At 42.0% G+C, this 27,236-nt stretch overlaps 1 pseudogene; it reads left to right on the plus strand.

The window, feature by feature from the left end:
- LOC139159125 (vomeronasal type-2 receptor 26-like) lies at positions 1-26,898 on the plus strand (annotated as a pseudogene).
- Positions 26,899-27,236: the final 338 nt, after the last annotated feature.

Consider the following 27,236-nt stretch of genomic DNA (forward strand, 5'->3'; position numbering starts at 1 on the left):
ATGGCTCTCCAGCTAAGAGGCAGCAGCCATGTCCAACCCTTCACCCTCCACGGCGCCCAGCCCCCGGCCCCACAGGTGGTGGGGTGGAAGTGGTTGGACTTATCTACACATGCACCTGCTGACTGGGAAGAGGGGAAAGAAAAAAATCTGCGCCTCCAAAGAGGGGAGAAGGGGAAAAAAGAAAAGAGATCCAACTTGGCGGAAGGCAGGAGGGGAGAACCAAGCATGCCGCAGCAAGTTTGCTTGGTGAAAAGGCGGCTACTCCTTTCTGGGGCTTTTTTTTCCTCCCCCTCGCAAAATCAGTTTGGCCTCTTCTTCGCCTCCTTACCAACTACTGAAGAAAAAAGAAGCTTCATTGGGATTTTGACTCTCCACAAAGCCGCGCAGTCCCGGATCGCTTGCTTCTCCGGCCAACAAAGCTGGCTGCCAGGGAAAGCAGCGTGCTTTTTAAATGCGTGCTTTTCAAATGTGCTTTCCCGGTCAGCCGGCTTTGTTGGCCGGAGAAGCAAGCGTGAAAGCCATTTTGGGGAGAGGATCTTACAGACTCTGCAGACCTTCAGTGGTGCCTAGGGATGGGCAGGAACCACCACGGGGTGGAACGCCGTCCTACACACACACAAATATTCACTATAACTACTTTGGTCATGTTAGAAGACAACTAGCAATGCCCTCTGAGGTTCCCAGGCCAAAATGAGCCTTGTTTATTAATGCTAATGTGAAAGGCTACAGCAATTATATAATGAAGAAAAAATGCCCAGCTGTTTGTGCACTGGTTCCTTTTTATTTTGTCTGTTGGGGGAAAATATTTTCTCTTACTCTTTTATTGTAAGATCAATATACACAATATGTCATTGTGGCCTTTTACTCTAAGATTAGAAACACACAACATTTCTATAATTATAAACAGTTCTCAGTAGTACAAGCAATCATCAAGTCGCAAAGTTAAAGTTTCGTACCTTTCAGTTTCAAGCAAACAGTGAACCTGGGTGAACACCCTCCTCACCACAGCTGAAAGATGGTGTTCTAATGTTAGCTGTGAATCGAGGAGAACGCCCAAGTTGTGGACACTCTCCAAGGGGGTACATAATTCCCCCCCTAGGGTAATGGATGGGCAGATTCCTTGGGCAGCAAAACCCACAGCCACTCCGTCTTGTCAGAGTTGAGTTTGAGCCTGTTGACACCCATCTAGACCCCAACAGCCTCCAGCCTCTGGCACATCACTTCCACTGCTTCGCTGACTAGACATGGGGTGGAGATGTACAGCTGGGTATCATCAGCATACTGATGACCTCAACCCATGCCCCTGGATGATCTCACCCAGTGGTTTCCTGTAGATGTTAAATAGCAGGGGTAGATGACTGACCCTTAGGCACCCCACAAGGGAGATAACTAGAGGTTGACCTCTGACCCCCCACTAACACTGACTGCGACCGACCAGAGAGGTAGGAGGAGAACCACTGAAGAATAGTGCCTGCCACTCCCAACCCCTCCAGCCGGTGCAGAAGGATACCATGGTCGATAGTATCAAAAGCTGCTGAGAGGTCAAGAAGCACCAGGACACAGGACAAGCCCCTGTCTCGGGCCCGCCAGAGATCATTCATCAGCATGACCAAAGCAGTTTCTGTGCTCTAGCTGGGCCTGAATCCTTACTGTTGAAGGCCTAAATAATCGGCTTCTTCCAAGGACTGTTGGAGCTTTAGCTACACCATCTTCTCTTTTTTTTTTTTTTGAAAAAAAGTTTTATTAGTTTTTATCAAAGTTATACAAACTGAAATAATGGGAAACTTTTCAAACATTATTTCTCATATTACAAACCACGACCACTCAAGGTTATATAAGAAACATAAAATAAATCAAAAAGATATGTATAAGTTTTCCCCCATAACAATTACACTAATCTCTTTCCCCCCCCAACCTCCCCCCCTCCTCGAACTTCCCAGAGTGAAATCAAATTTTCAATTCCCTCAAAATCAAAATCATACATACTTAAATTCTATATTAACTATTATCTCTCCCTAACTCTACTACTTTCACACCCAAATCCATTTAGGCTCTTTATACTACAAAAAAATCCTAAACTATTCATATACTATTTGAAGTTTTTTTGAGTGATATTTAATTTGAATATAATCAATCCATTTTTTCCAGTCCAATATATATTTTTCATTCGAGTGATCCTTCATGTAGGCCGATATCTTCGCCATCTCTGCTAGATTCATGACCTTTAATGTCCATTCTTGAAGTGTGGGTAACTCTTCCTTCTTCCAATATTGGGCGATCAAGAGTCTCGCTGCTGTTATTAGATTCAGTATCAATTTAGTCTCTATACTTGTACAGTCTGTGGTAATACCTAATAAGAACAACTGTGGTATAAACTTCAGTTTTTTCTTAAGAACATTTTGCATAATCCATCATATTTTTATCCAAAATGCTTTTACTTTTACACATGTCCACCACACATGAAAATAAGTAGCGGCCATACAATCACATCGCCAGCATTTAGGCTGTATATCAGGATACATACTAGCCAACTTTTTAGGGTCCAAGTGCCATCTATAAAGCATTTTATAAAAGTTTTCTCTCAAATTTTGAGCTTGTGTGAATTTAACATTTCTTACCCAAATTACTTCCCATGTATCTAATGTAATCGTTTCCTCAAAATTCTGTGACCATTTTATCATACAATCCTTAATTAGTTCTGTTTCAGAGTCTTTTTCTATAAGTATGTTATATATTCTTTTTATGTGCATTGGACCTTGGTCCTTAATTTGTTTTATTAATTGTCCTTCCTGTTGTTCCATACCAAGTCTTTGATCCTTTTGCCATCTATCATTCAACTGTGCGTATTGAAACCATGTTTGCACTAATCCTTCTTTTAAATCATTCAAAGATTTTAATTGTAATACTCCTTCGTTTAATTTCAGTAATTCCTTATATGTTACAACATCTTGCCTTTGTTCTGTACTAGTATTCTCTATTGCGTGTCTGGGCGCCACCCATATAGGTACTTTATAATCCATTATCCCTTGATATTTTCTCCAGACACGCAACAGAGCATTCCTTAGTACATGGCTCTTGAAAGTCCTGTCCACCTTTTGATTATAAACCAAATATGCATGCCAGCCATATAACAATTCATACCCTTCTATATTCAATATCATTTCATTAGTTAAGTTTACCCAATCACTTATAGTTACCAAAACTGTTGCATCATAATACAATTTCAAATTAGGCAATTTTAAACCACCTCTTTCTCTTATATCCTGCATTATTTTCATTTTTACTCTTGGTTTTTTCCCTTGCCATACATATTTATTAATTCCTCTCTGCCATTCCGACAATTTTGAATCATTTTTAAGTATTGGAATCATTTGAAACAAAAACAAAAATTTAGGTAAAACATTCATTTTGATTACCGCTATCCTCCCCAACAGTGATAATTGCAATTTTTTCCATTTATCCATCTCTATCTGTATCTTGGACCATAAAGTTTCATAGTTATGCTTATATAATTTTCCATTCTCTGCTGAAATATAAACCCCCAGGTATTTTACTTTTTTCACAATCTCACATCCAGTTGCCTTTACCAAACCATCTTTTGGATTCCCTGTCATATTTATTATCATCTTGGTTTTCCCCACATTAATTTTAAAACCCGATACTTTTCCATACTCCTTGATAATTTCCATTAATACCTTAGTAGATTGTAGAGGCTGTGTTAATGTTACCACCACATCATCTGCAAATGCACGCACTCTATAATCATGATGCTTAACTTTAACCCCCCTTATTTCCTCTACTTTACGTATTTTATTTAACAACATTTCCAAAGACAATATAAACAATAATGGTGATAATGGGCAACCCTGCCTTGTACCTTTACCAATTTGAAAAGATTCTGTTAAATTCCCATTAATTATTATCCGTGCAGTTTGTTCTCTATATATTGCTTTAATAGACTGAGTAAAATGTTCTCCCATTTGCATTTTTTGAAGTATCTTTTCCAAAAATTGCCAATTCAATCTGTCAAACGCTTTCTCGGCATCTAAAAACATTAGCACCGCCGGAGTCTGAATATCTCTCCTAAGATACTCCAATATATTCACAATTTGTCTAACATTGTCTCTCATCTGTCTACCTTGTATAAAACCTGTTTGATCTTTATGTATTATCTGTTGCATGATTGGCATCAGTCTGTTAGCTAAAATTTTTGTAAAAATTTTATAATCTATATTAAGCAGTGATATAGGTCTATAATTCTTAGGCTGAGTGTGATCTTGATCTTCTTTTGGAATTAAAAAAATAAAAGTTGTTTTCCATGATGGAGGGGCCCTATTTCCTTCTAGTATTTTATTGAATAATTCTTTAAGTGGTTCCACTATCTCATCCTGAAGGCTCTTATAATACACTGCTGTCAAACCATCCGTGCCTGGAGCTTTACCTATTTTTAGCTGTTTAATTGCCAGTAAAATCTCATCTTTAGTTATATATGAGTTTAATTTCTCTTTTTGTGCTTCGGGGATTTTAAGAATGCACTCCTTATCTAAATATCTATCTATGTCAGTACCTTGTATTTTGTCTTTTGTGTACAAATCTCTATAAAAATCTATAAAAGCCTTTTTAATCAAATCCTGTTGAAATACCTCTTTACCTTTATATAATACCTTATCTATTGTTCGCGTTTTTTGCTTTTCCTTAACATATATACTAACCATCTACCAGGTTTATTGGCATTACAAAAATTATTATGTTTTGCATATTGCAAGTTAGTAGCTACTTGGTCTGAAACCAACATGTTAAATTGTGATCTTAATAATGTAATTATTTCTCTAATTTTCTTATCTTCTGGGTTATATATCAGTTCTTGTTCTTTCTTTTTAATTTCTTTTTCCAATTCCTCTTTTTTTTGTTTCTGTTTCCGTCTATAAACATTATTCTGGTTTATTAATACCCCCCTCATAAAGGCTTTACTTGCGTCCCAGACCATATCTATCGTTGTTTCCTTTTGCATATTTAAGGTAAAGAATTCCTTCATCAGCTTTTTACATTCCGAAACATTCCTATCATATCTAAATAAATTTTCATTTAGACGCCACGTTCTCCTAGGTTTCTCTCCCGTTTCCAACTCCATCCATACTGGACTATGGTCTGACAGCGTTCTTGGGCAAATCTTTATCTTCTTAACCCTAGAACAAAAATCATTTGTCATTAGTATAAAGTCAATTCTTGAAAATGAGTGATGCTTATCTGAGAAAAAAGTAAAATCTTGTTCTTTATCATTCCTTTCTCTCCATAAGTCTCTTAATTCTATATCATCCATCATATCAAAAAACGATTTAGGGAGCTTAGCCTTATTTTGAATATTTTTAGAAGGGCCCTTCTTGTCTATTTTAACATCAATTACTCCATTCCAATCTCCCATCACTATATATGATTTACGATCCAAGTTTATTAATTTTTTGTGTAATAACTCATAAAATTTTCCTTGCTGTTGGTTAGGTGCGTATATTCCAACTACCATAAAATTCTTTGTCTCTATTGTTAAGTCAATTATTATATATCTGCCCAGATTATCAGCTTCTATCACTTTAACTTTAAGATCAGGTCTTACATATACAACAATTCCATTCTTTTTTTCCGGGGCCGATGCAATATATGGTGTCCCTAATTTTGCGTTCTGTAAAAACTTTTGATCTTCCAGTCTTATGTGAGTCTCCTGCAAGCATATTATATCATTTTTAAATTGTTTCAAATAATGAAATACTTTTCTTCTTTTTTGCGGTGAGTTTAAACCATTAACATTCCATGTCAAAAATTTAATTGCCATCTTTGGCACCCGAAAGCCTCTGGAGCACTGCCTCCAGGTCCGCTGGAGTCGTTTTAGATCTGGCTCCTCCCACTGCTTTCGTTCCATCCACCACTTGGGCATATGTCATCAAGGGTAACTTGGTCTCTTGCTCTCTACGCCTTGCTACTGCGCGTGTTTGCCTCTGGTCTTGTGGTTTTAGTTGTTTCTGGGTTTTACCCCGAACTGTTATCTCTTCTGGTGGTTGTATTGAGCCTTCTTGTATAGCCATCGCTCCTTCCTGTGCCTGCTCCTTCATTGGTGCTATTGCTTGTTCCTGACGTGCCTTTAAATTTTTTTCATAAAAATCTCTTGCTTTCACTACTGTATTAAGACGATGCCTTTCTCCCTTGTATGTAACTATTAATCCATGTGGGACATCCCATCTATATTGTACTTGTCGCATTTTTAGCTCAGAAACCAGAAAAGAATAGTCCTTCCTTGCTTTTAACATCTTAGGAGGGATTTCTTTCAGTACAGCAACTTCTTGCCCTAGAACTTGAAGTTTGTTTTGGAATGAGTGTTGTATAACTCTGTTTCTTGCACCTCTTGTAACAAAATATATAACAACATCTCTTGGTAATTTCCTTTGTCTGGCAATCCATGAGTTCACACGGTAAATTTTATCAATATTCCAAGCCCAGTCAACATCTTTATCCTCTAGAAATTTCTCCAGGGCATCTGCAAAAATTTGTCTTAAATCTTCTCCTTCATTTTCTCTCAGACCTCTTATTCTGATAGCCCCTTCCATAGATCTATATTGCATCATTACACATTCAGCATCTGATATTTCTATCTTCTCTTGTACCTCCTCCATTTTATTTTCCAGCTGTAAATTAACTTGTTCGATTTCTTGTATTTGTAACAGTATCCCTTGAAATGCTAAAACAATATCCTCCCTCATCGCCTCATGTTGATGTTGAATTGTTTCCATCACACCATCAACTTTTTCCTCCCATTTCTCCTCCATTTTCTGAATTTTTCCATCTAACTCTTCTGATTGTTTTCTAAATCCCATTTGTAATGCCTGGTGCAGCTCCTGTATAGTTGTGGCTGGTGGATCTAGGAATGGTGCTTTGGGCTGTTGTTTAGAAGCCATTTCCAAATCAATTTGTCTATCCTCTCTTCTTAATATTCTTTCTTAAATACTTTATCCCCACTTTTTCTTTCCTTCTTTTTCCCTCCCTTCCAGAAGACTAATTGTTAAGTTTACAAGGGAAGTCCATTTAAAGTAAACAAGAAAAGTCTTTGAGCCGGCTCGAATTTACAATCTCTAACGATCGCTAACGATCACTCTCGCTCAAACTTTCACTTTTCACTTTCGTTTCTGCCTAGCACAGCACCATTTTCAGAGCCGCTTTACTTCCGCTGAGCTCAGAAGAGAATTTTAATAGAGTTGGAAAAAAAGACGATACTTGCTATTTTTTTTCCTTTTTCCTCGCAATTCACTCTGCCTGCAGCAATATTCTTCCAAAAGCCTTAGTTGTTACAAACTTGCAGGGGTGGTCGTGTCACTTCGGTCTGCTTTGATTCAGCAGAAACACCTCGGAAGCGGAGCTTTCGCCAGGCACAACAGGGAGCCTCCCTCTTACCTCCCCCGAAAAATTCCCTGGGGGGTCAAAAGGGGCTCTACCCTTGCCCAGCTACTCTCTTCACCCTCTTCTCACAGGGGGCGAAGTTTTCAAGCCACTAGACAGCCGATTTTCGCTGTTCTAGCGACTACACTATCTCGAGGGTTGGCAGTCTCAGTTGTTTAAGGCTGGTTTCCAAATTTCAAAAGTCCAAATTCATAATTATTAGAAGGATTGATATGGTGATTTTTATGAAGTGTTTTTTTTGTTTAATTAAAATAACAACAAAGTTGGAAGATACCTTAGAGGTCTTCTAGTCCAACCCCCTGCTTAGGAAACCCTGCATCACTTAAGACAAATGGTTAACCAACATCTTCTTAAAAACTTCCAGTGTTGGAGCATTGACAACTTCTGGAGGCAATTTATTCCAGTGATTAATTGTTCTAACTGTCAGGAAATTTCTCTTTAGTTCTAAGTTGTTTCTCTGCTTGATTAGTTTTCACCCTTTGCTTCTTGATCTACCCTCAGGTACTTTGGAGAATAGATTAATTCCCTCTTCTTTGTGGCAACCCCTTGGGGGAAAGATCAAAAGCAACATGAGAAAATATTATTTTACTGAAAGAGTAGTAGACCCTTTGAACAAACTTCCAGCAGACGTCGTTGGTAAATCCACAGTAACTGAATTTAAACATGCCTGGGATAAACATATATCCATCCTAAGATAAAAATACAGGAAATAGTATAAGGGCAGACTAGATGAATCATGAGGTCTTTTTCTGCCGTCAGTCTTCTATGATTCTATGTTTCTATACTGGAACACTGCTATCATATCTCCCCTATTCCTTCTTTTCATTAAACTAGACATACCCAATTCCTGCAGCCATTCTTCATATGTTTTAGCCTCCAGTCCCTTAATTAATTAATTAAATCTCTCCTCGCTTCTTTTTCTCATGTGTTGCATCCACATTTGTGGCCTCTCCTCCAATCCTGAATATTTTTCCATCCTGTTCCACTTATGGCTATGCCATCATATCAATTCATTACTCCCTGAATTAAGATTTGCTGCTCCTGTCTACTAATATTAGTAAGGAAGCAAGGAGTGAATGAAATATTGCAATTACATTTGGGATAATAGTTTATCACCTGTTTTTCAGGTCTAACACTGGTGAGCTCAAATACCTCCTGTCCTTCTTGATTGCCATCCGTGAGATCAACCAGAATCTTCTGATCCTACCCAACATCACTCTGGGCTACTATGTCTACGACAATCACTTCAATGCAGAGATGAATGCTGAAGCCTTGCTAGACCTGCTTTCAGGTGGGGAGGCAAATGTTCCAAATTACAAATGTGGAAGGTGGAAAAATCTTCTGGCTGTCCTTGAAGGGACCAATTCTGACCTTTCCCGCCATATTGCAACCATGGTCAGCATCTACAAAATCCCACAGGTAAGCAGAGAAAGTTGTGTTTTGTGATCAGATTCTGTCCTAGAATATCCAAGAATGTTCCAAAGAAAGATGAAGATGTTTACTACTGACTAGAGATATAAAATTCCTTGATAAATTGCTGTAACAATAACCTTACAGGGGTCTCCTTGCATTGGACCAGAATATCTCCGGGACCGCCTTCTGCCGCACGAATCCCAGCGACCAGTGAGGTCCCACAGAGTTGGCCTTCTCCGGGTCCCGTCAACTAAACAATGTCATTTGGCGGGACCCCGGGGAAAAGCCTTCTCTGTGGTGGTCCCGACTCTCTGGAACCAACTCCCTCCAGAGATCAGAATTGCCCCCACCCTCCTCGCCTTTCGTAAGCTCCTTAAAACCCACCTCTGTCGTCAGGCATGGGGGAATTGAGATAACTTCCCCAGGCCTATATTGTTTATGTATGGTATGTTGTGTGCGTGTTTTTTTTTAAAAAATTATGGGTTTTTAGTTTTAATTATTAGATTTTTATTGTGTATTGTTTTTCTATTACTGCTGTGAGCCACCCTGAGTCTACGGAGAAGAGCGGCATACAAATTTAATTAATAATAATAATAATAATAATAATAATAATAATAATAATCGGAATTGACCATCGGAATTGACAAAATCTCCATCTGTCAATTGCAAAAGGCCACTTTACTGGGATCGGCAAACATAATTTGCTGCTACATCACGCTATCCTAGGTGCTTGGGAAGTGCCCGACTGGTGATGAAATACGAAATCCAGCATAGTGATCTCGTTTGCTGTATTGTACTGACATAATAATAATAATAATAATAATAATAATAATAATAATAATAATGTCAGTCAAACTTCATTTCAGTCAAACATCACTGTTGTTGAACTTCTATTCAGGGGGTAGGCTTCAAACATTTTAGCAAAGGCAGGGGTGGGCTACAGCCCAGACAGGGGGGGGAATGCAGTGGGTTAGCGAAAATGGAGCTCCACCCCAGAGCACCCAATTTGCACTGAAAGAAAATGCAGGGTGTCCTGTATAAGTCACACCCACAATGTGGTAGTAAAAATGTTGGTAGCCCTTCACTGAGCAAGGGTTTCTCCACTGAATTGCTGAGTAGACCTGGCTAGGGCGGGCATAGCCTAGTTGGCCTCCTGCACTACAGCAGAGGGGGGTGTTTTTGTCCTCCCTGGACTCCGGAGACTTTCCTCGAGCCTCCAGGAGGTTTTTTGCATACTTCAGTCAATATTTCTTTTCAATATTTCACTGGTCTTTACCAATTCCTTCCATTTTCTCTAGGTCTCTTATGCTTTTGTTTCAGATGATCTGGATGATAAAACCCAGTTTCCTTTTTTCTATCGGATGCTCCCAAAGGAATGAATCCAATATGCAGGCATTGTTAAAATGATCCAGTTCTTCAGGTGGACCTCAGTGGGTCTTGTTGCTCCAGAATCTGACAATGGAGAAACATTCATGAAAACATTAAGACCTTTATTAGTCCAAAATGGCATTTGTGCTCTTTTCTCACAAAGCCTATCAGGAATCAATACCAATCAATATACTCTTTCAAGTGATTTCTATCAGAAATGGAAACAAGTCAATGTATTTATTTACTATTCAGATTCTGCATTGCCAAATCACTATTTCTATGGAATGACATTCATTGACCACCTTTTGCAGTTGTTAATAAAATCTACCATAGGAAAAATCTGGATTGTAACAGCTATGTGGGATCTCACATATAACCTCTATTTTCCAAACTTCCGACGTGTTCACAGCATTTTCTCTATGTCCATCCAGGTGAAGAAACAGATAAAACAGGACAGCCTTTCTCTCTTATTTTCTTCCATTTTGAGTTTGGTAAAAAAGTCTTTCCCTGTACATTTAAAAAGATGTCCATCTCCATTAAAAGCTGGTCAAGATGCAAAGAGAATGAAAACATGGAAGGTCTACCACAGGAGAAGATTGAAGGCACCCTGTCTCTTGACAACTATCACATATATAACACTATTTGGGCTATTACACGAGCCCTAAATTTGGCCTTTATCTCCAGAGGGAAGAGAAGGAAGCCCGAGCAATGGGGAAAGACCTTTGAAGTAGAAAGGCTACAATCTTGGCAGGTATATCCTTTTTATTTTATTTTATTTATTTATTCATTTGTCCAATACACAAATACATAGGAAGAAAAATAGACATGTGGTAATAGATATAAGGGTAAAAGTGAACTTAGAGGAGAGGATATATGAAAGAAAGAAAATATATATGATAGGTGAAAGAAAGGAAAGACAATTGGACAGGGGACGAAAGGCACACCAGTGCACTTATGTACGTCCCTTCCTTCTTAGGAACCTGGAGAGGTCAATCGTGGAGAGTCTAAGGGAGAAATGTTGGGGGTGAGGGGTTGACACAATTGAGTCCGGTAATGAGTTCCATGCTTCGATAACTCGATTGTTGAAATCATATTTTTTACAGTCAAGTTTGGAGTGGTTCATATTAAGTTTGAATCTGTTGCGTGCTCTTGTGTTATTGCGGTTGAAGCTGAAGTAGTCATTGACCGGTAGGACGTTGTAGCATATGATCTTGTGGGCAATACTCGTATCGTGTTTTAGGCGCCGTAGTTCTAGGCTTTCTAGACCCAGGATTGTTAGTCTATTTTCATAGGATATTCTGTTTCGAGTGGAGGAGCGAAGGGCTCTTCTGGTGAAATATCTTTGGACATCTGCTTAAAATATTTCCAGTTAAAATGATTTATAAATCATTTTAGGGAGAAATTTAGCACATGGAGAACAGAAGCATGGTTCTTTTCATAAGATACTCCTAAGTATACAGTGGTGGGTTACTACCAGTTTGGACTGGTTTTTTTAGAACCGGTAGCGGAAATTTACACTCACTCACCAAACCAGAAGTGATGACCAGCGATCCACGCTCCTGAACTGGTCCTCTGGTCATCGTGGATTCCCCAAAATCCCTCTCTGTATGCAAAAGGCTTCAGGGCACCTGCAGAGAGTCACTCCCAGGAAGTGACATGCGCAAAACATGTACTTCCATCGTGATGCGAACTGGTAGGGAAGGTAACCAAAACCCACCGCTGATGCATCTAAGAGAAGACTTTTATATCTTAAATATACTATTCATAGGATAGGATGGGCACTATCTAACAAAATGAAATTCAATGGTGAAAAAAAGATTTTACATTTAGGCGAAAGAAACAAAATGCACAGATATAGTATATGTGGTACCTTGCTCAACAGTACTAACTGTGAGAGGGGCCTTGAAGTTCTAGTGGACAATCATTTAAATATGAGCCAGCGGTGTGCAGCAGAGGGATAGAATCAAGATCATATGAAGTGATAATACCACTTTATAAGGCCTTGGTAAAGCCACACTTGAATACTACATTCAGTTTTGGTCACCACGATGCAAAAAGGATATTGGTGCAAAGAAGAGCAACAAAGATGATTAGGGGACTGAAGGCTTAAACATATGAAGAACGGTTGCAGGAACTGGGCATGGCTAGTTTAATGAAAAGAAGGACCAGGGGAGACATGATAGCAATGTTCCAATATCTCAGGGGTTGCCACAAGGAAAAGGGAGCAAAGCTATTCTCCAAAGCACCTGATGGTAGAATAAGAAGCAATCGCTGGAAACTAATCAAGGATTGAAGCAACTTAGAAGTAAGGAGAAGTTTCCTGACCAAATAAATAATCCACGGAAGAGCTTACCTCCAGAAGTTGTGAATGCTCCAACACTGGAAGTTTTTAAGAAGATGTTAGATAACCCTTTTTCTGAAGTGGTGTAAGGTTTCCTGTCTAAGCAAGGATTTGGACTAGAAGACCTCCAAGATCCCTTCCAACTTTATTATTCTATTCTAAGATAGGAGAATGTTGGGAAGGGAAAACATTAGGCTGGTAAAAGACAATTGGAAAATGTTATTCAGAAAAAAGTTGCAAGGAACCTTATAGGACTTTTAGTCCAACTGTCTACTTATACAGGAGACCCTCTATCATGACAGACAAATGCCCGAGCAATCTCTTCTTAAAAGCTTCCGTTGACAAAGTACCCACAACTTCTGGAGGCAAGTCCTTCTACTGGTTAATTGTTCTTCTTTGTTAGAAAATTGCCCCATAGTTCTAGGTTGGATCTCTTCTGGGTAACTTTCCATGAGTTGTTTCTTGTCCTACCCTCAGATACTTTAAAAATATATAGGTTGACTTCTGTTGCCTTTGCAATTTCGAATCTCACCAGGCTCAAGGTGAAGTCAGCCTTCCATCCTTCCGTGGTGGGTAAAATGAGGACTCAGATTGTTGGGGGCAATATGCTGACTTTGTAAACTGCTTAAAGAGGGCTGTAAAGCATTGTGAAGTGGTACATAAATCTATGTACTGCTGCTATTACCTTTGCTATTGCTATTCTTCTCTGTGATATCACCTCCAATATAGGAAGACTGCTATTGCGTCACTCCTAGTCAGGGGTGGGTTCCTCATGGTTCAGATCATTTCACCCAAACTGGTAGTGTCGCACTGGTGATGTCACAATGACACCATTGAGCCAGATTGGTCAATGCAGGTTTGTGGGCGCCGCCATCTTTTTTTGAATTTTGTAAATTATTATTTTATTTATTTTATTTATTTATTTTGTCCAATACACAATGAGGGTTTTAGTGGGTATATATCTATATACACATAATAAAATACATGATGAAGGTTATAGAGGAGATACTCATAGTAAAATATATCTAAGAAATAATAGAAAAGAAGATATAGTAATAGAACATATCAATGAAAGAATAGAAGAAGAGATATAAGAATAGAAGAAAGGTATAAAAGATATAGGAGAGCAATAGGACAGGGGACGGAAGGCACTCTAGTGCACTTGTACTCGCCCCTATTTTTTTTTCATTTTTTATTCCTTCCTAACCCTATCCAACATATAAGAGAAAAAGTTTGGAATGCATTAGTAAACACAACAAAATGCTTTCTCATGAGAACCAATGTCATTTCACTGGAAACAGATAAGATTGGGAAAAGGTGTAAAACAAAGAGGCTTTTTTCTTTGTGGGGTGTCTGTTTCTTGGGTCTACAAAAGCCAAGTAGAACAAAACCTTTGAGAAGGAGCCAGGTCTCAGGGTTCTGGTTTGCTTGAGTTCAGTAGTCAGAGCTTTGACAAATTGCTCTTTCAAAAGGTTGTAGAGTTACCTGGGTCATATGGATGTTCTTATCATTTCAGTTTCACCCTTTCCTGCAACATCCCCAGTTCTACAATCGTTCTATGGATTGGCTGTATCTGGGCAAAAACGGAGAGCTGGCAGCTGACTTTGACATTGTGAAGTGGTTTCAATGCCCCAACCATTCCGTGGTCAGAGTGAAATTTGGGAGCTATGCAAGACACAAATCCCAGGATGCCAAGTTTTTCATTGACCAGGATATGATCAAGATGTCCCAATGGTTTAAGAATGTAGGGGCATGCATTAACTGCAGTCCTGTTTCTCCCCTTCAATATCATCATACTTTAACACTTTCTCAGTCAACTTTGTCAAATTTTGTGAAGCTAAATTTTGTGTAGTAGTCACAGAGAATGTCTTATAAACTGCAACCTTCTATTTTTCCATTCTTCAATTGATTCAGGAGCTCTGCTTTGGATTTCATGTTCAAACAATGCATGCATGCATGCATTGATTGATTGATTGATTGATTGATTGATTGGATTTGTATGACGCCCCTCTCCGTGGACTCGGGGCGGCTAACAACAGTGATAAAAACAGCATGTGACAATCCAATACTAAGACAGCTAAAAACCCTTGTTATAAAACTAATCATACATACAAACATACCATGCATAAATTGTAGAAGCCTAGGGGGAAAGAATATCTCAGTTCCCCCATGCCTGACAGCAGAGGTGGGTTTTAAGGAGCTTACAAAAGGCAATGGATGGACAGATGGAATTGTCCTTGGGAGGCAAAGCTCACAGCCACTCCGCCTTATCAGGGTTGAGTTTGAGTCTGTTGACACCCATCCAGACCCCAACAGCCTCCAGGCACCGGCACATCACTTCCACTGCTTCACTGACTGGACAAGGGGTGGAGATGTAAAGCTGGGCATCATCTGCATATTGATGATACCTCACCCCATGCCCTTGGATGATCTCACCCAGCGGTTTCATGTAGATATTAAATAGTAGGGGGGAGAGGACCGACTCCTGAGGTACCCTACAAGGGAGCAACCTAGAGGTTGACCTTTGACCCCCCACTAACACCGACTGCGACCGACCGGAGAGGTAGGAGGAGAACCACTGAAGAACAGTGCCTCCCACTCCCAACCCCTCCAGCCGGTGCAGAAGGATACCATGGTCGATGGTATTGAAAGCCGCTGAAAGGTCAAGGAGCACCAGGACAGAGGTTAAACCCATGTCACGGGCCCACCAGAGATCATCTATCAGAGCCACCAAAGCAGTTTCTGTGCTGTAGCCGGGCCTGAATCCTGACTGTTGAGGACCTAGATAATCGGCTTCTTCCAAGGACCGCTGGAGTTGGAACGCCACCACCTTCTTAACAACCTTCCCCATGAAGGGAAGGTTGGAGACTGGGCAATAGTTGTTAAGAATGGCTGGGTCCAGGGAAGGCTTCTTGAGGAGGGGGCGCACGTGCCTCCTTGTAGGTATCCGGGAAGGACCCCCTCCCCAGAGAAGCATTGACAATCTTCTGGACCCAGCTCCGTGTCACCTCCCTGCTGGCCAAAACCAGCCAGGAGGGACACGGATCCAGCAAATAGGTGGCGGAACTCACAGCTCCAATGGCCTTGTCCACTTCATTTTATTTGTATAATACTTTCCATTGTTGTCATATTTTACAGAAATGCATGGGAAAAGCTATTCAGTCTTAATTCCTGCAAAATAAAAATGAGCAATAGGGGAAAAACAGCAAAAATTGAGGTAGAAGATTCACAGGAAGACATGGACTATTTAATATTGTTGTTGTTGCTCTGTTTGTGTATTTGGGTATTTAATTTTGGACCACCATAATCACATAGCTTTTCAAAAAATAAAGCGTGCACAAAAATAAAGCATGTAGTTGTTGATGATAAGGGGCAAACTAATAATGAAAATAATGTTCTTCAAGTAATGTGCATGAATGCTCGAAGCTTGAGCAACAAGCTCTGTGAGTTAATGGCCATAATATCTACAGATAATCTGGATCTGGTTGACATAACTGAGGCATGATTTCAGGAGTCTAATGAATGGGAAATATCCATACCGGGATATACATTGTATGGGAATGATAGAGTAGAGTGAAGGGGAGGTGGAGTGGCCATTTATCTTAAGCAAAGTTTAAAAGCAACACTAATTCAAAATACATGTAAAGAGCTGGAGACTCTCTGGGTTTGCATGCAAACTAAAGAGGGTTCTGACATTAGAATTGGGGTTATCTATAGGTCTCCAGGGCAAACTGAGGATTGTGAAAACAAGGTGGTGGATAAAATTACCCAAATGGCAGTAAAGGGAGATATTGTGGTTATGGGTGATTTAAACATGTCTGACGTTGACTGGAATATCCCTAGTGCCCTTGCATGCAAAAGTAAGAATATAGCAGAGGCCTTTACAGGAGAAGCTCTGACACAGGTGGTTAAGACACCAACTAGAAGGGAGAATATTCTAGTTTTAGTTTTTACAAAGTGGAATTGGCTTTCAGAGGTTAAGGTGGGAGAAAATTTAGGTTGCAGTGACCACTTATGTTTGTGGTTTGATGTAAAAATTGATTGTGAGCAATTCTATACTACAACCAAAGTATTGGATTTCAGAAAAACAAATTTCAATGAAATGGGGGGATATTTAAATAATGAATTAAAGGGAAGGGATAAAACGGCAGGAGCGAGCATCCACTGGACTGTATTTTAAAAGGCCATCTTAACAGCCATGGAACTCTATGTAAAGCAAATAACTAAAGGTACAAGGAAGAAAAAACCACTGTAGTTTAATAATGATGTAAGGGCTATAGTCAATGAAAAAAAGTCTGTCTATAGGAGGTATAAAGAACCTGGAAGTATTGCTGACAGAGAGGTGTATAAAATGAGACAGAAGGAGGCAAAACAGATAATGTATGCTGCTAAAGCCTCAAAAGAGGAAGAAATCACCAAATCTGTAAAGAAGGGAGCTAAAACCTTCTTCATATATATTAGTGATAGAAAGAAAAAAAACCTGCAGCATCATAATGCTTCGTACTGGAGATAATACATACATTGATGGGAATAAGGAGATCACTGACCATTTGAATAGCTACTTCTATTCAGTTTTCTCAGAAGGCAGCTTAAAATATAATATTATGGATAGGTAGAGCACTGCTTCTAGTGGTAGGGATTCAGCTCCAGTGATCTCAGAGGCCGATGTCTTAGAAGAACTTGAACAATTAAAGATAAATAAGGCAATGGGTCCAGATGGCATCCACCCCAGAGTTTTTAAAGAACTCAGATTTGTGATTGCTACCCACCTGACTGATTTGTTTAACCAATCCCTTTTAACAGGAGGTGTTCCTGATGATTGGAGAATGGCCACTGTTGTGCCTATCCACAAGAAGGGCAGTAGAGAAGAAGCTGAAAACTACAGGCCAGTTAGCCTGACATCAGTTATAGTTAAAATAATGGAGACTCTGCTCAAAAAGAGGATAAACCAGCATCTAAAAAATAATAACTTATTGGACCCAAACCAGCATGGCTTTACTGAGGGCAAATCATGTCAGACTAATCTCATTGATTGTTTTGACTATATCACAAAGGTTTTGGATGAAGGTGGCGCTGTGGATATTGCCTATCTGGACTTCAGCAAAGCCTTTGATACGGTTCCACATAAAGAGCTGATAGATAAATTAGTGAAGATTGGACTTAATCCCTGGATAGTTCAGTGGATTTCAAGCTGGCTGAAGCATAGACATCAGAGAGTTATTGTTAATGGCGAGTATTCTGAGCAGAGACAGGTTACAAGCGGTGTGCCACAAGGGTCTGTCCTGGGTCCTATTCTTTTTAATATGTTTGTGAGTGACATAGGGGAAGGTTTGGTAGGGAAGGTTTGCCTATTTGCCGATGACTCTAAAGTGTGCAATAGGGTTGATATTCCTGGAGGGGTCTGTAATATGGTAAATGATTTAGCGTTACTAGATAAATGGTCAAAGCAATGGAAACTGCAGTTTAATGTTTCCAAATGTAAAATAATGCACTTGGGGAAAAGGAATCCTAAATCTGAGTATTGCATCGGCAGTTCTGTGTTAGCAAAAACTTCAGAAGAGAAGGATTTAGGGGTAGTGATTTCTGACAGTCTCAAAATGGGTGAGCAGTGTGGTCGGGCAGTAGGAAAGGCAAGTAGGATGCTTGGCTGCATAGCTAGAGGTATAACAAGCAGGAAGAGGGAGATTGTGATCCCCTTATATAGAGCGCTGGTGAGACCACATTTGGAGTACTGTGTTCAGTTCTGGAGACCTCACCTACAAAAAGATATTGACAAAATTGAACGGGTCCAAAGACGGGCTACAAGAATGGTGGAAGGTCTGAAGTATAAAACGTATCAGGAAAGACTGAATGAACTCAATCTGTATAGTCTGGAAGACAGAAGGAAAAGGGGGGACATGATCGAAACATTTAAATATGTTAAAGGGTTAAATAGGGTTCAGGAGGGAAGTGTTTTTAACAGGAAAGTGAACACAAGAACAAGGGGACACAATCTGAAGTTAGTTGGGGGAAAGATCAAAGGCAACATGAGAAAGTATTATTTTACTGAAAGAGTAGTAGATCCTTGGAACAAACTTCCAGCAGACGTGGTTGGTAAATCCACAGTAACCGAATTTAAACATGCCTGGGATAAACATATATCCATTGTAAGATAAAATACAGGAAATAGTAAAAGGGCAGACTAGATGGACCATGGGGTCTTTTTCTGCCGTCAGTCTTCTATGTTTCTATGTTTCTATGTTTCTATGATATTGCCTATCTGGACTTCAGCAAAGCCTTTGATATGGTTCCACATAAAGACTTGGTAGATAAATTAGTGAAGATTGTAATTAATCCCTGGATATTTCAGTGGATTTGCAGCTGGCTGAAGCGTAGATATCAGAGGATTGTTGTTCATGGCAAGTATTCTGAGCAGAGCCTGGTTACAAGCGGTGTGCCACAAGGGTCTGTTTTGGGTCCTATTCTTTTTAATATGTTTGTGAGTGACATAGTGGAAGGTTTGGTAGGGAAAGTTTGCCTATTTGCCGATGACTCTAAAGTGTGCAATAGGGTTGATATTCCTGGAGGTGTCTGTAATATGGCAAATGATTTAGCTTTACTAGATAAGTGGTCAAAGCAATGGAAACTGCAGTTTAATGTTTCGAAATGTAAAATAATTCCGGTGGGGAAAAGGAATCCTCAATCTGAGTATTGTATTGGCAGTTCTGTGTTAGCAAAAACTTCAGAAGAGAAGGATTTAGGGGTAGTGATTTCTGATCATTTCAAAATTGGCGAGCAGTGCAGTCAGGCACTAGGGAAAGCGAGTAGATTGCTTGGCTGCATAGCTAGAGGTATGACAAACAGGAAAAGGAAGATTGTGAGCCCGCTGTGAAGAACGCTGGTGAGACCACATTTGGAATACTGTGTTCAGTTCTGGAGACCTCACCTACAAAAAGATATTGATAAAATTGAACGGGTCCAAAGACGGGCTACAAAAATGGTGGAAGGTCTTAAACATAAAACTTATCGGGAAAGACTCCATGAACTCAATCTGTATAGTCTGGAGGACAGAAGGGAAAGGGGGGACATGATCAAAACATTTAAATATGTTAAAGGGTTAAATAAAGTTCAGGAGGGAAGTGTTTTTAATAGGAATGTGAACACAAGAACAAGGGGGCACAATCTGAAGTTAGTTGGGGGAAAGATCAGAAGCAACGTCAGAAAATATTATATTACTGAAAGAGTAGTAGAGGCTCGGGACAAACTTCCAGCAGACGTGGTTGGTAAATCCACAGTAACCGAATAAACATGCTTGGGATAAACATATATCCATCCTAAGATAAAAAACAGGAAATAGTATAAGGGCAGACTAGATGGACCATGAGGTCTTTTTCTGCCGTCAATCTTCTATGTTTCTAAGACAACAAACAATTCCTGAAATGTTGAAGGATGCCAGGAAAAGCTCCATTTTACCATTTCTCTCCAAGGCCAACAGAGACAAGTCAAAGATCCCCCACTGAAAACCATTCCAAAATCTAAAAATGAAAAAAGAAGAAATTCTCCTAGACTCCATCTCTTTGATCTCACTAAAAGCATAATCTCAGGATATTCACCTCCTCTCTGCAATGCTGTCTACATGGGCTTACCTTTGAAGAGTGTTTGGAAACCACAAAATGTGCAGAACACAGCTGCATGAGCAGTTATGGGCTTGCCCAGACATGTACATATTTCTCCAATACTCCACGGTCTGCATTGGCTACCAATTGGTTTCCAGACTCAATTCAAAGTGTTGATTATGACCTATAAAGCCCTACATGGCATTGGGCCAGAATACCTACAGGACCGCCTTCTGCTGCATGAATCCCAGCGACCGGTCAGGTCCCACAGAGTCGACCTTCTCCAGGTCCAATTAACTAGAGAATGACATTTGGCAAGGCCTAGGGGAAGAGCCTTCTCTGTGGGGGACTCAGCCCTCTGAAATCAGCTCCCCCCAGAGATTTGTACTGAATCCGGTCAGACTCATTTATGCTGCCAGGTTTGGGGCCATTAGATTCTTGCCCCCTGGCCAATGAATGTGTTGAGAGAAAGTTGATTGAATGAAATGACTGTTTTTATGGTTTTGGGGGTTTTAGATCTCAAATTTAATTAATTGGATTAAGATGTTTCATATTGCTTTATTATATATTGAAAGCTGCCTCGAGTCCTCAGAGAGGGGCATCATAAAAGAATTAATAAATCAATTAATTAATTAATGACCTGAGTGAAATTAAATTATTGGTCTGGATCTAGTTTAGTTTAGTTTAGTTTAATCAGATTTGTATGCCGCCCCTCTCCGCAGACTCGGGGCGGCTCACAGCAATAGCAATACAATGTAAGACAAATCCAATATTTAAATTAATTTAAAAACACCACAAGTTAAAAACCAATCATACACACTAGCGTACCATGCATAAATTTTATAAGCCTAGGGGGAAGGAACATGTCAATTCCCCCATGCCTGATGACAGAGGTGGGTTTTAAGGAGCTTACGAAAGGCTAGGAGGGTGGGGGCAACTCTGATATCTGGGGGGAGTTGGTTCCAAAGGGTCGGGGCCGCCACAGAGAAGGCTCTTCTCCTGGGTCCCGCCAACCGACATTGTTTAGTTGACGGGACCCGGAGAAGGCCAACTCTGTGGGACCTAACTGGTCGCTGGGATTCGTGCGGCAGAAGGCGGTCCCGGAGATATTCTGGTCCAGTGCCATGAAGGGCTTTATAGGTCATAACCAACACTTTGAATTGTGACCGGAAACTGATCGGCAACCAATGCAGACTGCGGAGTGTTGGTGTGACATGGGCAAATTTAGGAAAGCCCATGATAGCTCTCGCAGCTGCATTCTGCACGATCTGAAGTTTCTAAACACTTTTCAAAGGTAGCCCCTTGTAGAGAGCATTACAGTAGTCGAGCCTCGAGGTGATGAGGGCATGAGTGACTGTGCGCAGTGACTCCCGGTCCAAATAGGGCCGCAACTGGTGCACCAGGCGAACCTGGGCAAACGCCCCCCTCGCCACAGCTGAAAGATGTTTCTCTAATGTGAGCTGTGGATCGAGGAGGACGCCCAAGTTGCGAACCCTCTCTGAGGGGGTTAGTGACTCCTCCCCCAGGGTGATGGACGGACAGATGGAATTGTCCTTGGGAGGCAAAACCACAGCCACTCCGTCTTATCCGGGTTGAGCTTGAGTCTGTTGACACCCATCCAGACCCCAACAGCCTCCAGGCACCGGCACATCACTTCCACTGCTTCGCCGACTGGACAAGGGGTGGAGATGTAAAGCTGGGTATCATCTGCATACTGATGATACCTCACCCCATGCCCTTGGATGATCTCACCCAGCGGTTTCATGTAGATATTAAATAGTAGGGGGGAGAGGACCGACCCCTGAGGCACCCCACAAGGGAGTAACCTAGAGGTCGACCTCTGACCCCCCACTAACACCAACTGCGACCGACCAGAGAGGTAGGAAGAGAACCACTGAAGGACAGTGCCTCCCACTCCCAACCCCTCCAGCCGGCGCAGAAGGATACCATGGTCGATGGTATCGAAAGCCGCTGAGAGGTCAAGAAGCACCAGGACAGAGGATAAACCCCTGTCCCGGGCCCGCCAGAGATCATCCATCAGCGCGACCAAAGCAGTTTCCGTGCTGTAGCCGGGCCTGAATCCTGACTGCTGAGGACCTAGATAATTGGCTTCTTCCAAGGACCGCTGGAGCTGGAGTGCCACCACCTTCTCAACAACCTTCCCCATAAAGGGAAGGTTGGAGACTGGTCGATAGTTGTTGAGAATGGCTGGGTCCAGGGAAGGCTTCTTGAGGAGGGGGCGCACAAGTGCCTCCTTGTAGGGATCTGGGAAGGACCCCCTCCCCAAAGAAGCATTGACAATCTCCTGGACCCAGCTCCGTGTCACCTCCCTGCTGGCCGATACCAGCCAGGAGGGACACGGATCCAGTAAACAGGTGGCGGAACTCACAGCTCTAATGGCCTTGTCCACTTCATCAGGTGTCACCAGATCAAACTCTTCCCAGACAGATGGACAAGTACGTGCCCCAGTCACCTCAACTAACTCGTTGTCAGTCGACTCTGTATTCCAATTGGAGTCGAGGTCCGCTCGGATCCGAGCGATTTTATCAGCGAAAAACGTGTTAAAATCCTCGGCACTACTCTGCAAGGGCTCCCCAACTCCCCCCTGATTAAGAAGGGAGCGGGTCACCCTAAACAGAGCGGCCAGGCGGGATTCCGCTGATGCAATCAAGGCGGAATGATACGCGCATCTTGCCGCCTTGAGCGCCACTTTGTAAGTCTTAACATGTGCTCTTACAAGTGTTCGATCAGATTCGGACTTACTCTTCCTCCATCGCTTCTCTAGACGTCTCTTCTGGCGTTTCAACTCCCGGAGCTCCTCGTTGAACCATGGAGCTCTACGGGGTCTAGTGCCGCGGAGAGGTCGCAACAGCGCAATTCGGTCAAGAGCATCCGCTGCAGCCTTGTTCCAGGCCTCAGCCAGAGACTCTGCCGAACTGTGTACGAGTGTATCTGGAATAACCCCAAGCGCCTTCTGAAAGCCCTCTGGATCCATCAGGCGTCTGGGGCGGAACAGCTTAATCGGTTCCGCCTCCCTGCGGGGAAGGATTGGAGCCAGGAAGTCAAGCCGCAGTAGAAAATGGTCTGACCATGACAAAGGCAACACTTCTAAGCCCCTTAGTCTCAGACCATTACTCAGTTGCTCAGAGAGGAATACCATGTCGGGTGCATGCCCCCCCTCATGAGTCGGACCCTGTACTACTTGGGTCAGGTCCATGGCTGTCATGGTGGCCATGAACTCCTGTGCCAGTCCAGAGGTTTCACCGAGTGATGGCAGGTTAAAGTCCCCCAAGACAATAAGTCTGGGGAACCCCACCGCCAACCCGGCTACCTCCTCGAGTAGCACAGGCAGGGCTTGTGACACGCAGCTGGGAGGCAGGTACGTGAGAAACAAGCCCACCTGGATCCCTAAGTCCAACTTCACCAGGAGGGACTCGCAGCCCGCAATCTCTGGAGCAACGAGTCTACGCAAGCCAAGGCTCTCCCTGGCTATAATAGCCACTCCTCCCCCCCTTCCCTGGGGTCGAGGCTGATGCCATATCTGAAACCCGGCTGGGCAGATTTCAGAGAGAGGAACTCCTCCCTCTGGGCCCAGCCAGGTTTCAGTAACACATGCCAGGTCGGCCTCCTCATCCAGGATCAGATCCCGGATGAGGAGAGCTTTATTTACCACCGACCTGGCATTGAGTAGCAGCAGCTTGAGCCCAGGGCCAGAATTACACTCATCACCAGCACCCAGGATTGGGTTCACAGAGCAGGAACAAGGGATCGTTATTAAGCAACGGTCTCTCGTTCCCCTGGAACGGCTAGCTCTGTGGCCCCCGCCATATCTGCCTCTCCCCAGCAGGACTGGAATATTCCGACCCTCTACCACCTCAGACATCGGTGCCCCCTCCCCTCCTGCCTCTCCTGTGTCAAGTAGGCTAATCAAATCATTCATACCATTTCCATTTATTTCATCCATACCAAAGTCCCACCCAGCCCACCCATAACAATAATTCATTTCATACATATCATCATACCCACCCCAATAGTTCATTAGTTTTAAAAAACCCTTCTAAGAAATTAGCTAAATTATTAATTATTAAAAATTCAATATAGATTCAATTAAAAAACAATATAAAAATCAATTACATTAAAATAGGATACTAATTAACACTAAGTTATTCTCAAGATCTTAATAGAATAACATATAATTATTAAAAAATCGTTAAAGTTATAAAGTGCTAAAGTTATAGAGTGCAAAAAATATAGGAAATAATTAAGATGATATTCCATCAGGTCAGCAATACAGCACCAGTTCTAAAGAGTGAGTTCTGGGGAAAAAAGTTCAATGACCAAGGAGAAGTCCACGTATATTGTTCTTCAAGATCTTGGGATCTTTGGTGCCAGCCACTGCCACTGGCTGGCACTCTCAGTTCTTTCTCTGGATCCACAATCACTTTTCCTCCTCTGCTCCCAGTCTCCAGTCCCTCTACAGTCTTACATGGTTTTAGTACAGACTCCATGTGGGCTCAGTAAAATGAGTTTCAATCTCTGGCTCCGACTCGGTCTCGTCCTTCCTTGTAAGTCCACCTATTCCGATGGCCCCTCCGATACCGGGCGCCCCCACCATCTGGCGCCATGGCTTCTCAGGACCATCCAGTTCAATGGGGAGGATCCGGCTGGCTTGCTCAGTTCCGATAATATTACAGCCACTTAAGGTAGCAGCAGCAGCAAGCAGATGACTCAGCGAAAGGAAAAGAAACAGCGAACAACAGCCGATGGTAAGCAGGAAGTAGACAGGCAAAGCGGCAGCCGGCTCCAGTTCTCATCAGGGGGCCGCCATTATCCGAGCCCCAGCTGATTGCCTGGTGATATCCCCCTTGCGAAAAGAAAGCAGCCTGCAAAACGCTGCGGAGCAAGGGGGGGGGCATCAGAATCTCCCCAGATTAAATAAGGGAGTGTCTTCCTCTGGGGCTCTGTCTTCTCACTGCTCTCTGTCCCTCCGAAACAAATAAACAGCAAACGGAGGCAACAGGCGGTGTGTCTCAATGCTGCAGATGACAGGCGGCTCAACCAGGTCACAACGCCGCAGTCGCCATTTTCGGAGCCCAGCTGATCAAACTGCCGGCTCTGGGGTAAAAGAGGGGCAGAAACAGCGCAGGGGGAGCAGGGGGCGAGCGTCCTCCTAGGCAGCAAATGCTCACCTCTCCAAAACTGCGAGTCCTGTATAGCATTAACCAGGGGTTCCTATATTATTTGATGTTATCTACCGTAGCCGGCGGAGCAGCAGTTCCACCCCTCCTCTAAACTGCTCAATAAGGGCTTTGCCAACTTTGCCTTACAATTTATTTGCCTGTTTGCTTGGTGGTGGTGGTGGTGATGATGATGATGATTTAGTCCTTTATGTTCCCCATTTTTCTGCATAGAGTCTACCTCCTTCCAGGTGTGTGAAAAGTTGTGTGCCTGGATTTTTCAAAGTGGGTCAGGAAGGGAAACCCATTTGCTGCTATGATTGTTTTCCCTGTGCAGATGGGACCATCACCTCTCAGGAAGGTGGGTGACTACAGAGCAAAGCAGCCTATCATCCAAAATACTAATCGTTTCTTAGTCTGTTTGTAAAATAAATCATACATTTAAAATAAATAATGCATCTTAAAAAGGAATGCATTAGGAAGAAAGATCAGAGATGATGAACTGGCTGAACTGAGCAGAATCATAAGCATCACCCACTGCTGTTTAAAAGGAGAAAGATGCCACTTCAGAGCCCATAAAATTTTACCTTTAATTTTTCATTTTTTGAAACAGAAAGTACATTAAATATTGGCTGAATATAATAGGTGCTGTTTTTCTTTTCTGCAGATGCAGATTATTGTACCAAATGTCTAGATGATCAACATCCAAATAAAGTGCAAGATCAATGTATCCCTAAAAGAGCAACCTATCTGAGCTATAATAATAATCTTGGCACCATCTTGTCTTGTCTTGCACTCTTGTTGACCTTAACCACTCTTGTTGTTTTAGCAATCTTTGTTAAATACAGAGAAACTGCCATCGTCAAAGCCAACAACCGGGACCTTTCCTACATCATCTTGTTCTCCCTTATGTTTTCCTATTTGACTTCTTTCTTTTTCATTGGCCAGCCAAGCTACCTGCCTTCTCCGACAAACAGCCTTTAGTATCATCTTCTCAGTTGCCATCTCTTCTGTCTTGGCCAAAACTATCACAGTTGTCCTAGCTTTCCTGGCCACAAAGCCAGGAAACAGGGTGAGAAGATGGCTGGGGAAGCGTTTGGCCAACTATATCATTCTTTGCTCTTCCACTGTCCAAGTAGTCATCTGTAGCATCTGGCTGGTGGTCTCCCCACCATTTCCTGATTCTGACATGCACTCCCAACCAGGAGAGATTGTACTTCAATGTAATGAAGGATTTCTTGCCATGTTTTATGTTGCGCTTGGCTACATGAGTTTCCTGGCTGTCATCTGCTTCACGGTAGCATTTCTGGCTCGGAATCTGCCTGGGGCCTTCAATGAAGCGAAGATGATTACCTTCAGCATGCTGGTCTTCTGCAGTGTCTGGATCTCCTTTCTGCCAGCCTACCTGAGCACCAAAGGGAAGTACATGGTGGCTGTTCAGATCTTCTCAATCTTGGCTTCCAGTGCTGGCCTGCTGGGCTGCATTTTCATCCCCAAATGCTATATTATTTTGTTAAGATCAGATATGAATACAAAGGCACAGCTCATTGTTAAAACATAGGCCAACAACTGATTCTTAGATATTTTCCCCAAATGCCATGACCATAATCATTTTGTTCTAAAAACTCTTTTTAGAGAAAGTCTGTCTATTTTGTTCTCATATAAAACTGTGGGCCTTCTCCGGGTCCCATCAACTAAACAATGTTGTTTGGCGGGACCCAGGGGAAGAGCCTTCTCTGTGGCAGCCCCAGCTCTTTGGAACCAACTCGCCCCAGAGATTACAATTGCCCCCACTCTCCTCACCTTTCGTAAACTTCTTAAAACCCACCTCTGCCATCAGGCATGGGGGAACTGAGATATTATTTCCCTCTAGGCCTTTACAATTTATGTATGGTATGT

This window comes from Erythrolamprus reginae, chromosome 2 (genome assembly GCF_031021105.1).
Source record: "Erythrolamprus reginae isolate rEryReg1 chromosome 2, rEryReg1.hap1, whole genome shotgun sequence".
Classification (NCBI taxonomy): domain Eukaryota; kingdom Metazoa; phylum Chordata; class Lepidosauria; order Squamata; family Dipsadidae; genus Erythrolamprus; species Erythrolamprus reginae.